Source organism: Salmo trutta, chromosome 1, assembly GCF_901001165.1.
Source record: "Salmo trutta chromosome 1, fSalTru1.1, whole genome shotgun sequence".
Taxonomy (NCBI): Eukaryota; Metazoa; Chordata; class Actinopteri; order Salmoniformes; family Salmonidae; genus Salmo; species Salmo trutta.
This window is the reverse complement of record NC_042957.1, coordinates 65914209-65924077: the sequence shown is the minus strand read 5'-3', so window position 1 is coordinate 65924077 and position 9869 is coordinate 65914209. Positions and strand designations below refer to the sequence as shown.

General features: G+C 45.5%; 1 pseudogene; it reads left to right on the top strand.

The window, feature by feature from the left end:
- Positions 1 to 522: 522 nt before the first annotated feature.
- Positions 523 to 8859, top strand: LOC115197747 (sodium/myo-inositol cotransporter 2-like; annotated as a pseudogene).
- Positions 8860 to 9869: the final 1010 nt, after the last annotated feature.

The window sequence follows — 9869 nt, the reverse complement described above, 5'->3', positions numbered from 1 at the left end:
CCAATCAATTGAATTTACCACAGGTGGACTCCAATCAAGTTGTAGAAACATCTCAAAGATGATCAATGGAAACAGGATGCACCTGAGCTCAATTTCGAGTCTCATAGCAAAGGGTCTGAATACTAATGTAAATAAGGTAATTCTGTTTTTAATTTTTAATTTATTTGCCAACATTTCTAAAAACCATTTTTTCGCTTTTCAATTGGGTATTTTGTGTAGATTGATGATATGTTTTTTTATTTAATCCATTTTAGAATAAGGCTGTAATGTAACAAAATGTGGAAAAGGTGAAGGGGTCTGAATACTTTCCGAATGCACTGTATGTTTGTGTATGTATGTGTGTCTTTCGGATGGGTTGGGTTGAAAGAGGAAGTAACATTTTGGTTGGACCTTGTGTGCAATTGACCAATAAAGTGAACTTAATCTAGTGAATGGAGTGTTTGGAGGCTCTGTTGTGATTACAATCAACAATGACTACATTTCCCTCACCAGCAGGAGACACAATCACTCCCTGAGAATTTCAGTGACCTTTGACCCAAGTATGGCTACCACCCAGGGGACCAGCGTGCCCACCTCCCAATCCCCAGGTTTAGGTGTACCCACCCTGGTCACTATAGACATTGTGGTGCTCGTTGTCTACTTCCTCCTTGTACTGGCTGTGGGCCTCTGGGTAAGTAGGAGCAAACTTGGGAAATGGCACCCTAATAGCATCCGAAATGGAACCCTATTCCTATGTAGCTGGCCAAAAGTAGTGCACTATATAGGGAATAGGATTCCATTTCTAAATTATTTGATTTATTCCCGACACATCAGTAGCTCTGGTGAGATTGACGGAAACATGTCATGTGCTCAAATGGGATTTGTTTGGTTGTTGCTCTACAGTATATTCTTCCATCTGAATCTCAAAGTAGAGTTGTTCTACTTCAGCACACTCCTTCAGCACACTCCTTCAGCACACTCCTTCAGAACACTCCTTCAGCACACTCCTTCAGCACACTCCTTCAGAACACTATTTCAGTACACTACTTCAGCACACTAATTCAGCACATTCCTTCAGCACACTCCTTCAGTACACCACTTCAGCGCACTAATTCAGCACACTCTTCAGCACACTACTTCAGCACACTAATTCAGCACACTCCTTCAAAACACAACTTCAACACACTAATTCAGCACACTCCTTCAGCACATTAATTCAGCACACTCCTTCAGCACACTAATTCAACACACTCCTTCAGCACACTAATTCAACACACTCCTTCAGCACACTCCTTCAGCTCACTAATTCAGCACACTCCTTCAGCACACTAATTCAGCACACTCCTTCAGTACACTAATTCAGCCCACTCCTTCAGTACACTACTTCAACACACTCCTTCAGCACATTACTTCAGCACACTCCTTCAGCACACTCCTTCAGCACACATTGAAGTCTGAATAGAGAATCCGTGTAACAGTCAGTCCTTCCCTTCCAGTCCATGTGGAAAACCAAGCGGAGCACGGTGGATGGATACTTCCTGGCAGGAAAGAGCATGTCCTGGTGGCCGGTGAGTGAAAAGAAACAGAGATGTTGCTATGGAAACGACACACAAATGACATCCACTCAGTATGTTGAATGGATTCCAGATGTTCGATGCCAAGAGGAACCATTGTTGATTTATTCCTCTTTTTCTGAATAGTCCAGGACCAAACCAGATGGTGAAACAAAGCAGTCCTTGTAATGTTATTGTGGTGAAACTGAGATTTTATATGGGGAGATATGAATACTTTACAATGGGGTTGTCTTAAAGTCAGACATAGTTGTATTGTCACTCACTCATTCTCTCTCTCTTTATCTCTCTTACACTCTCTCTCTGCAGGTGGGCACCTCTCTGTTTGCCAGTAATGTGGGTAGCGGCCACTTCATGGGCCTGGCAGGCTCAGGAGCGGCAGCGGGCATCAGTGCTGTGGCATATGAGTGGAACTTAAGACTATGCATTTGGACATTATAATTCATTATAAACTGGGCATAAAATGTGTGGATCTCTATTACAGATGCGGGATCTTAATTTGCTCACCCTGTTGCAGGAGGACGTTCCTGCAATGCAGGCTTCTGAAGTTTGTAATTTCCACTTAGAAATGTCAGACTTGATTTTTCCATCACGAAAATGTATTAACCCCAACAAATGTTAATTAATTACAATCCATACAATAATTCACATTTCCTGTTGCTACAGGATGAATTAAGACCCTACATCTGTACATGATTTTGATAGGGCATATGGTTTAATGCAAACTTAAAAATATAACTTTTTTGCATAAATCACTTACAAGTATCGATGTCTCTGGTTGGCAGGGGATGCTGATGATGCTGTTCTTGGGTTGGTTTTTCCTGCCCATCTATATCGCTTCTGGGGTGAGAGGTCAACACACACCTGTCTGTAATACAGTCCACTGTCTGTACTACTGAAATATCACAAACCCACAAGTAGGCCTACTGAAATTCTATGCAACATCAAGCCAAGCATTTCAGCGCTCAAATACTTCATTACAGACGAGGACTTTTTCTTGAATATCCCCCAAAAGTATTGTGCCTATATTACTTATTACACCAGATTGGTGCCTCACATTCCTCTCTGTGTAGTGAGACACAACACTTTCCTCTCTGTGTTCTGAGACACAACACTTTCCTCTCTTTGTACTGAGACACAACACTTTCCTCTCTGTGTACTGAGACACAACACTTTCCTCTCTGTGTACTGAGACACAACACTTTCCTCTCTGTGTACTGAGACACAACACTTCCCTCTCTGTGTACTGAGACACAACACTTTCCTCTCTGTGTACTGAGACACACCACTTTCCTCTCTGTGTACTGAGACACACCACTTTCCTCTCTGTGTACTGAGACACAACACTTTCCTCTCTGTGTACTGAGACACAACACTTTCCTCTCTGTGTACTGAGACACACCACTTTCCTCTCTGTGTACTGAGACACAACACTTTCCTCTGTGTACTGAGACACAATACTTCCCTCTCTGTGTACTGAGACACAACACTTATCTCTTTGTGTACTGAGACACAACACTTCCCTCTCTGTGAACGGAGACACAACACTTCCCTCTCTGTGTACTGAGACACAACACTTTCCTCTCTGTGTACTGAGACACAACACTTTCCTCTCTATGTTCTGAGACACAACACTTTCCTCTCTGTGTACTGAGACACAACACTTCCCTCTCTGTGTACTGAGACACAACACTTACCTCTCTGTGTACTGAGACACAACACTTTCCTCTCTGTGTACTGAGACACAACACTTTCCTCTCTGTGTACTGAGACACAACACTTCCCTCTCTGTGTACTGAGACACAACACTTACCTCTTTGTGTACTGAGACACAACACTTTCCTCTCTGTGTACTGAGACACAACACTTACCTCTTTGTGTACTGAGACACAACACTTACCTCTTTGTGTACTGAGACACAACACTTACCTCTCTGTGTACTGAGACACAACACTTACCTCTGTGTACTGAAACACAACACTTTCCTCTTTGTGAACTGAGACACAACACTTTCCTCTCTGTGTACTGAGACACAACACTTTCCTCTCTGTGAACTGAGACACAACACTTTCCTCTCTGTGTACTGAGACACAACACTTTCCTCTCTGTGTACTGAGACACAACACTTTCTCTGTGTACTGAGATAACTTGTTCAATCATTAATGCTCTGTCTGTATCCCTTTAACATGCAGGTGACTACCATGCCTGAATACTTGCAGAAGCGATTCGGGGGGAAGAGAATACAATTATTCATAGCTATTTTGTATTTATTAATTTACATCTTCACAAAGATATCGGTATACAACAACCAAACGACCCTAATTGAAGTATGAAAGTATTAGGTCTATGGAAAAGACTTAGTTTGTCTGTGACAGAGTATGTATGTCCAGTACTGGTTCAGTGTTGTGCTGTGTTGTTTCAGGTGGTCTGGCTGCAGTCATCTACACAGACGCTGCCCAGACTGGCATCATGTTGATAGGAGCACTCACCCTCATGGGCTTCAGTAAGTCTCCTACTCTTACAGTGGTCAATACCGGTTCTGCTTTGGTGCTGTGTTGATCCGTGGCTACTGTATACACTAAGTATACCAAACATTAGGAACAATTTCCTAATATTGAGTTGCCTCAGAACAGCCTCAATTCGTTGGGGCATGGACTCTACAAGGTGTTGAAAGCATTCCACAGCGATGCTGGCCCATGTTGACTCCAATGCTTCCCACAGTTGTGTCAAGTTGTCTGGATGTCCTTTGGCTGGGGGACCATTCTTGATACACACAGGAAACTGTTGAGCGAGAAAAACCCAGCAGCGTCGCAGTTCTTGGCACAAACCAGTGCGCCTGACACCTACTACCATCTACACTGATTGAAGTGGATTTAAGTGCCATCAATAAGTGCCATCAGTAAGGGATCATAGTTTTCACCTGGTCAGACTATGTAATGGAAAGAGCAGGTGTTCGTAATGTTTTGTATAGTCAGTGTATGATTCAAAGATAAATACTTTGTCTTTAATCAGAAAAACTTTCCAACAAGATTTTAGATTTCGTCAGTTATAGATTTTCATGTTTTTCACTCTCTGTATAGTTTATACTCTGTACAGTACAGGGCAGTACAGGGCAGTACAGTATAGTGCAGGGCAGTGCAGTACAGGGCAGTACAGTACAGTACAGGGCAGTACAGTACAGGGCAGTACAGTACAGGGCAGTGCAGTACAGGGCAGTACAGTACAGGGCAGTACAGTACAGGGCAGTACAGTACAGTACAGGGCAGTACAGTACAGTACAGTACAGGGCAGTGCAGTACAGTACAGGGCAGTACAGTGCAGTACAGTACAGTACAGTACAGTGCAGTACAGTACAGAGCAGTACAGTACAGTACAGTACAGTACAGTACAGTGCAGTACAGTACAGTACAGTACAGTACAGTGCAGTACAGTACAGAGCAGTACAGTACAGTACAGTACAGTACAGTACAGTTTGCCTAACTGTCTAACTCTGTCCTACTCCTATGGAGGTTTCGCTGAGGTGGGGGGCTGGAACGCCCTCCTAGAGGGGTATGCTACGGCCATCCCCTCGGTCCGCGACCCCAACACCACATGTGGCATCCCCCGGGACGACGCCTTCCACCTGTTCCGTGACCCCGTGACCTCTGACCTGCCCTGGCCGGGCATCCTCCTGGGCATGTCCATACCCTCCATGTGGTACTGGTGCTCAGACCAGGTAACAGTGACACTGCTCAGGGACAGTCACTAGATGGCCAAGAGGACAAGATCTGAGGTATCAGAATTTATACACCTTAAAGGGGAATGGAAACACTAGGCTTTAGAACACCATCTAACGAACTGTAAATCACCATATTGGCATTGTTGCATCACTGGCAGGAGAGTTTTGATACACCTTAATAATAAAACAGATGGATTGTTTAAGTGCTCTATACACTTGGGAGGCACATTCAGCTGCTCTGTCAACAGTTCCAGTCATTGATTCTGTGTTGTGTTGTATCCAGGTGATAGTGCAGCGCTCCCTGGCTGCTAAGAACCTGCTCCATGCTAAAGGAGGCTCCCTGCTGGCTGCCTACCTCAAGATCCTGCCCTTCTTCATGATGGTCCTGCCCGGCATGATCAGCAGAATACTCTACCCAGGTACAATGTCCTAAGTGCAACGCTTTGGTAGTAACTCTAGAGAGGATACTGTACCTAGGTAAAACCTGCTGATACCACTATCAAACAAAGGAGAGATAGTATATTTACAGCAGCGTTGTTGTTGTTGCGTCTAGACGAGGTGGCGTGTGGTGACCCTGAGGTGTGTACTGAGGTGTGTGGGAACCCAGTGGGCTGTTCAGACATCGCCTACGCCAAACTGGTCATGAAGCTACTGCCCTCAGGTGAGGAAGTCTTTGTCTCTCTGTAACATTTTGTATATCTCTTTCTATCTGTCTCTCTCACTTCCTGTACACACAAACACCTTGTGGTATCCCAGGAGGTCTACCCCGGGGGATGGTAATAGAAGGGAGGTACGGGAGGTGACGTTGGCTCCCTCTGCTGGGAATACGGGAGCTGGGCACCCCGACAGGGACAGCTAAGTGGAGGTAATTAGAGGAAAGTGCCAACCAGCCGTGGAGGCCAAATAAAAGGAGCACGGTGGCACACCGCGGGAGAGAATGGGGAGAGACTGACACCAAGCAAAAGTAGAGAAGGACCGAGCGAAACCTAAGTGATTTTCTTTCTTATGTTTATTTTCTGTCTTAGTAAAGTTGCTTTTGCGGACTAAAGCCTCCCTGTCTCTGTGTCAATCTCTGCACGCTCAACCCAACACCCCACGGTTTACCACAACCTGCTGTGCGTTTCTTTCACTCTCTAGACCTGGTTCTCTGTTTTTTGTATTTTATCCCCCTTTTCATCTTATCCAATTACGATCTTGTCTCATCGCTGCAGCTCCCCTTGGAGCTCCGGAGAGGCGACAGTCGAGTCATGTGTCCTCCTAAACATGACCCGGCAAACCACACTCCTTAACACCTGCCAGCTTAACCCAGAAGCCAGCCGCACCAATGTGTAGGAGGAAATACTGTTCAACTGAAGACCAAGGTCAGCCTGCAGGCGCCCGGCCCGCCACAAGGAGTCGCTAGAGCGGGATTAACTAAGTAAAGCCCCCCCACCCAAACCCTCCCCTAACGACGCTATGCTGGCCAATTGTGCATTGTCTCTCTCCCTATGTGTACTCTCCATACTCCTCTCTCTCTCTCTCTCTCTCTCTCGCTCTGTGTACTCTCCATACTCCTGTCTCTCTCCCTCTGTGTACTCTCCATACTCCTGTCTCTCTCCCTCTGTGTACTCTCCATACTCCTGTCTCTCTCTCTCTCTCTGTGTACTCTCCATACTCCTGTCTCTCTCTCTGTGTACTCTCCATACTCCTGTCTCTCTCTCTCTCTCTCTCTCTCTCTCTCTCTCTCTCTCGCTCTGTGTACTCTCCATACTCCTGTCTCTCTCCCTCTGTGTACTCTCCATACTCCTGTCTCTCTCTCTCTCTCTGTGTGTACTCTCCATACTCCTGTCTCTCTCTCTGTGTACTCTCCATACTCCTGTCTCTCTCTCTGTGTACTCTCCATACTCCTGTCTCTCTCTCTCTCTCTGTGTACTCTCCATACTCCTGTCTCTCTCTTGCTCTCCAGGTCTGCGTGGTCTGATGATGACGGTGATGATTACTGCTCTCATGTCCTCCCTCACCTCCATCTTCAACAGCTCCAGCACCATCTTCACCATGGACCTGTGGAGGCATGTCCGGCCCCGCGCAACCGAGTGGGAACTCATGCTCGTGGGAAGGTACACGTACACTATCCTCCTCAGGATGTTTGTGCTGGTTCTGGTGGTGGTGTCAGTGCTGTGGATCCCTGTGGTCCAGGCCAGTCAGGGAGGACAGCTGTTTATCTACATCCAGTCCATCAGTACCTACCTCCAGCCTCCTGTTTCCATCGTCTTCCTGACTGGATGCTTCTGGAAGAGGGCCAATGAGAAGGTGTGTGTGTGTGTGTGTGTGTGTGTGTGTGTGTGTGTGTGTGTGTGTGTGTTGGGGAGAGAGAGCGAGAGAGACCGGGAAGAGAGAGAGAGAGAGAGGTAGAATGTGTAAATACAGAGTACAGTATGTGAGGTAGTGAAGGTGTCTGTAGTGAAGGTGTCTGTAGTGTAGTGAAGGTGTCTGAAGTGAAATTATCTATAGTGAAGGTGTCTGTAGTGAAGGTGTCTGTAGTGTAGTGAAGGTGTCTGTAGTGAAATTATCTATAGTGAAGGTTTGTAGTGAAGGTGTCTGTGGTGAAAATGTGTGTAGTGAAAGTATGTGCAGTGATGGTATGTGTAATGAAGGTTGTGTGTAATGAAGGTTGTGTGTAATGAAGGTTGTGTGTAGTGAAGGTTGTGTGTAGTGAAGGTTGTGTGTAGTGAAGGTGTCTGTAGTGAAGGTGTCTGTAGTGAAGGTGTCTGTAGTGAAGGTAAGTGTTTGCATCTGAAAATAGGCTGTACTTGGTTTTTCACCTACAGGAATGAAATGCTACTCAATTTGCAATCAGATTGCAGTAAAAGTCAGATTGCAGTACCAATCAGATGTATTGAAAGATGATGTAGAGATGAAATGTGTTCTGCAGGGGGCTTTCTGGGGCCTGTTCCTGGGCCTACTGGTGGGCGGTGTGAGGATGGTCCTAGACTTTATCTATCCCTCACCACTGTGTTACCAGGAGGACAGCAGGCCTGATGTGGTGAAACATGTCCACTACCTCTACATCTCCACCATGCTGTCTCTGCTCACCCTGGTGGTGGTGGTGGGGGTCAGCCTGGCCACGGAGAAACCCAGCCCAGAGCAGGTGAGGGGAGGCTGGGGAGTGCTACTAAACCAGAGCTCAAATACAGTATCTTGATTGTGATGGCAATTGTGTATTTGAACAAATCAACCTATTTCAACGGCACTGTGATAAATTAAGAATTTGCATCTACAGTACTGTCTAAATCAAATATAAACTTGAGATAGGAGACAGTTCTAAATGTGAGCACGATATGGCCTGTTACTGTTGGCCTATCACTAACCGTTGCCGTGTTTGTTGTTGTTGCTACGGAACAGATCAGCCGCCTCACCTGGTTCACCAGATTTGATAAGGTGGAGAAGAGCAGTGGAGCTTTAGAGACAGTAGAGACTGTGACTAGTGCTACAGAGACCGAGGAGAGTGCAGAGCAGGAGATAACCTTCTCCTGCTCTCTGTCTTCTGCTCTCTGTCTTCTAACGGAGAGACACACCTTCAGAGGAAATGTGGGTAGTGTTGTCCCTTTTTAGGTAGCAGTAGGTTAATACTGGTAAGTTGCTTCAACAATACTAAGGACCATGATTCATACAATACTCACAATCCCAGTGCTTGAAGTGGACTGAAATAGGTGCCACTCATTTTGGGTGCCAGTACTGTTTATATTTAGGTGCAGGAATATTTTTAAGCCAGCAATATTCTATAAGATGCTGGTACTCAAAACTGAGGTGTCAGTACTGGTGTGTTCCAGTCCAAATCAAACACTGCTCATACGCATATACCCATACTTCTCTCTCCCCAGTCTCCTCAGAAGCCAGTGTGAGGAGCCAGTCCAGGCTGAAGGCCGCCCTCTACTGGCTGTGTGGGATGGAGCGGCAAAAGGAGGGTGACAGCGCCCCACAGCCCCCTCTTCTTCTCGACCCCGCTAGCTCTCTGGAAGAGGACCCATGCCTTAGCCACGTGGTCGACGCCAACCTCATCTGCCTCTCCATCGCCGTATTTATCATTGGATACTGGGCCTAGTGAGGAATTCTCAACAACCAAAGATATTGGCAGGGACAGGTGGTGCTTGGCCATTGCTGCAGCATCATAGGAGTGCTACTGAAGTGTCACAGCAAAGGCTGTTATTTATTATTGTATAATAGCAATGTATAGTTGTTTTTTTAACCCCTCCACCCCCCTCTTCAGAGGACAAATATCTTCATTTATTTTTTTACAGCTTTTTTTGCTACATACACATACATGGTACTTTTATATAAAGCAGTCACATAACAATAATACATTACCAAACAAACTCTTTAATCCCAACCCTCAACCACTCTCAGCCTAGACCACCCTCATTTGGTTTCCATGTGCCATATATTTTTCAATTGTGCTGTGATTTTTTTTCTCAATTTTTGAATCTTTCTAATCGTATATTATGCACAGATTGTGAGCTAAAGATGAAAACCTTTCCTATGAGTATTATATTATTTATTGACAGACTATGGCTTTCCAAATTGCCCAACACTGCTATTTGTAAGGTTAATTTTAAGTGCATGTT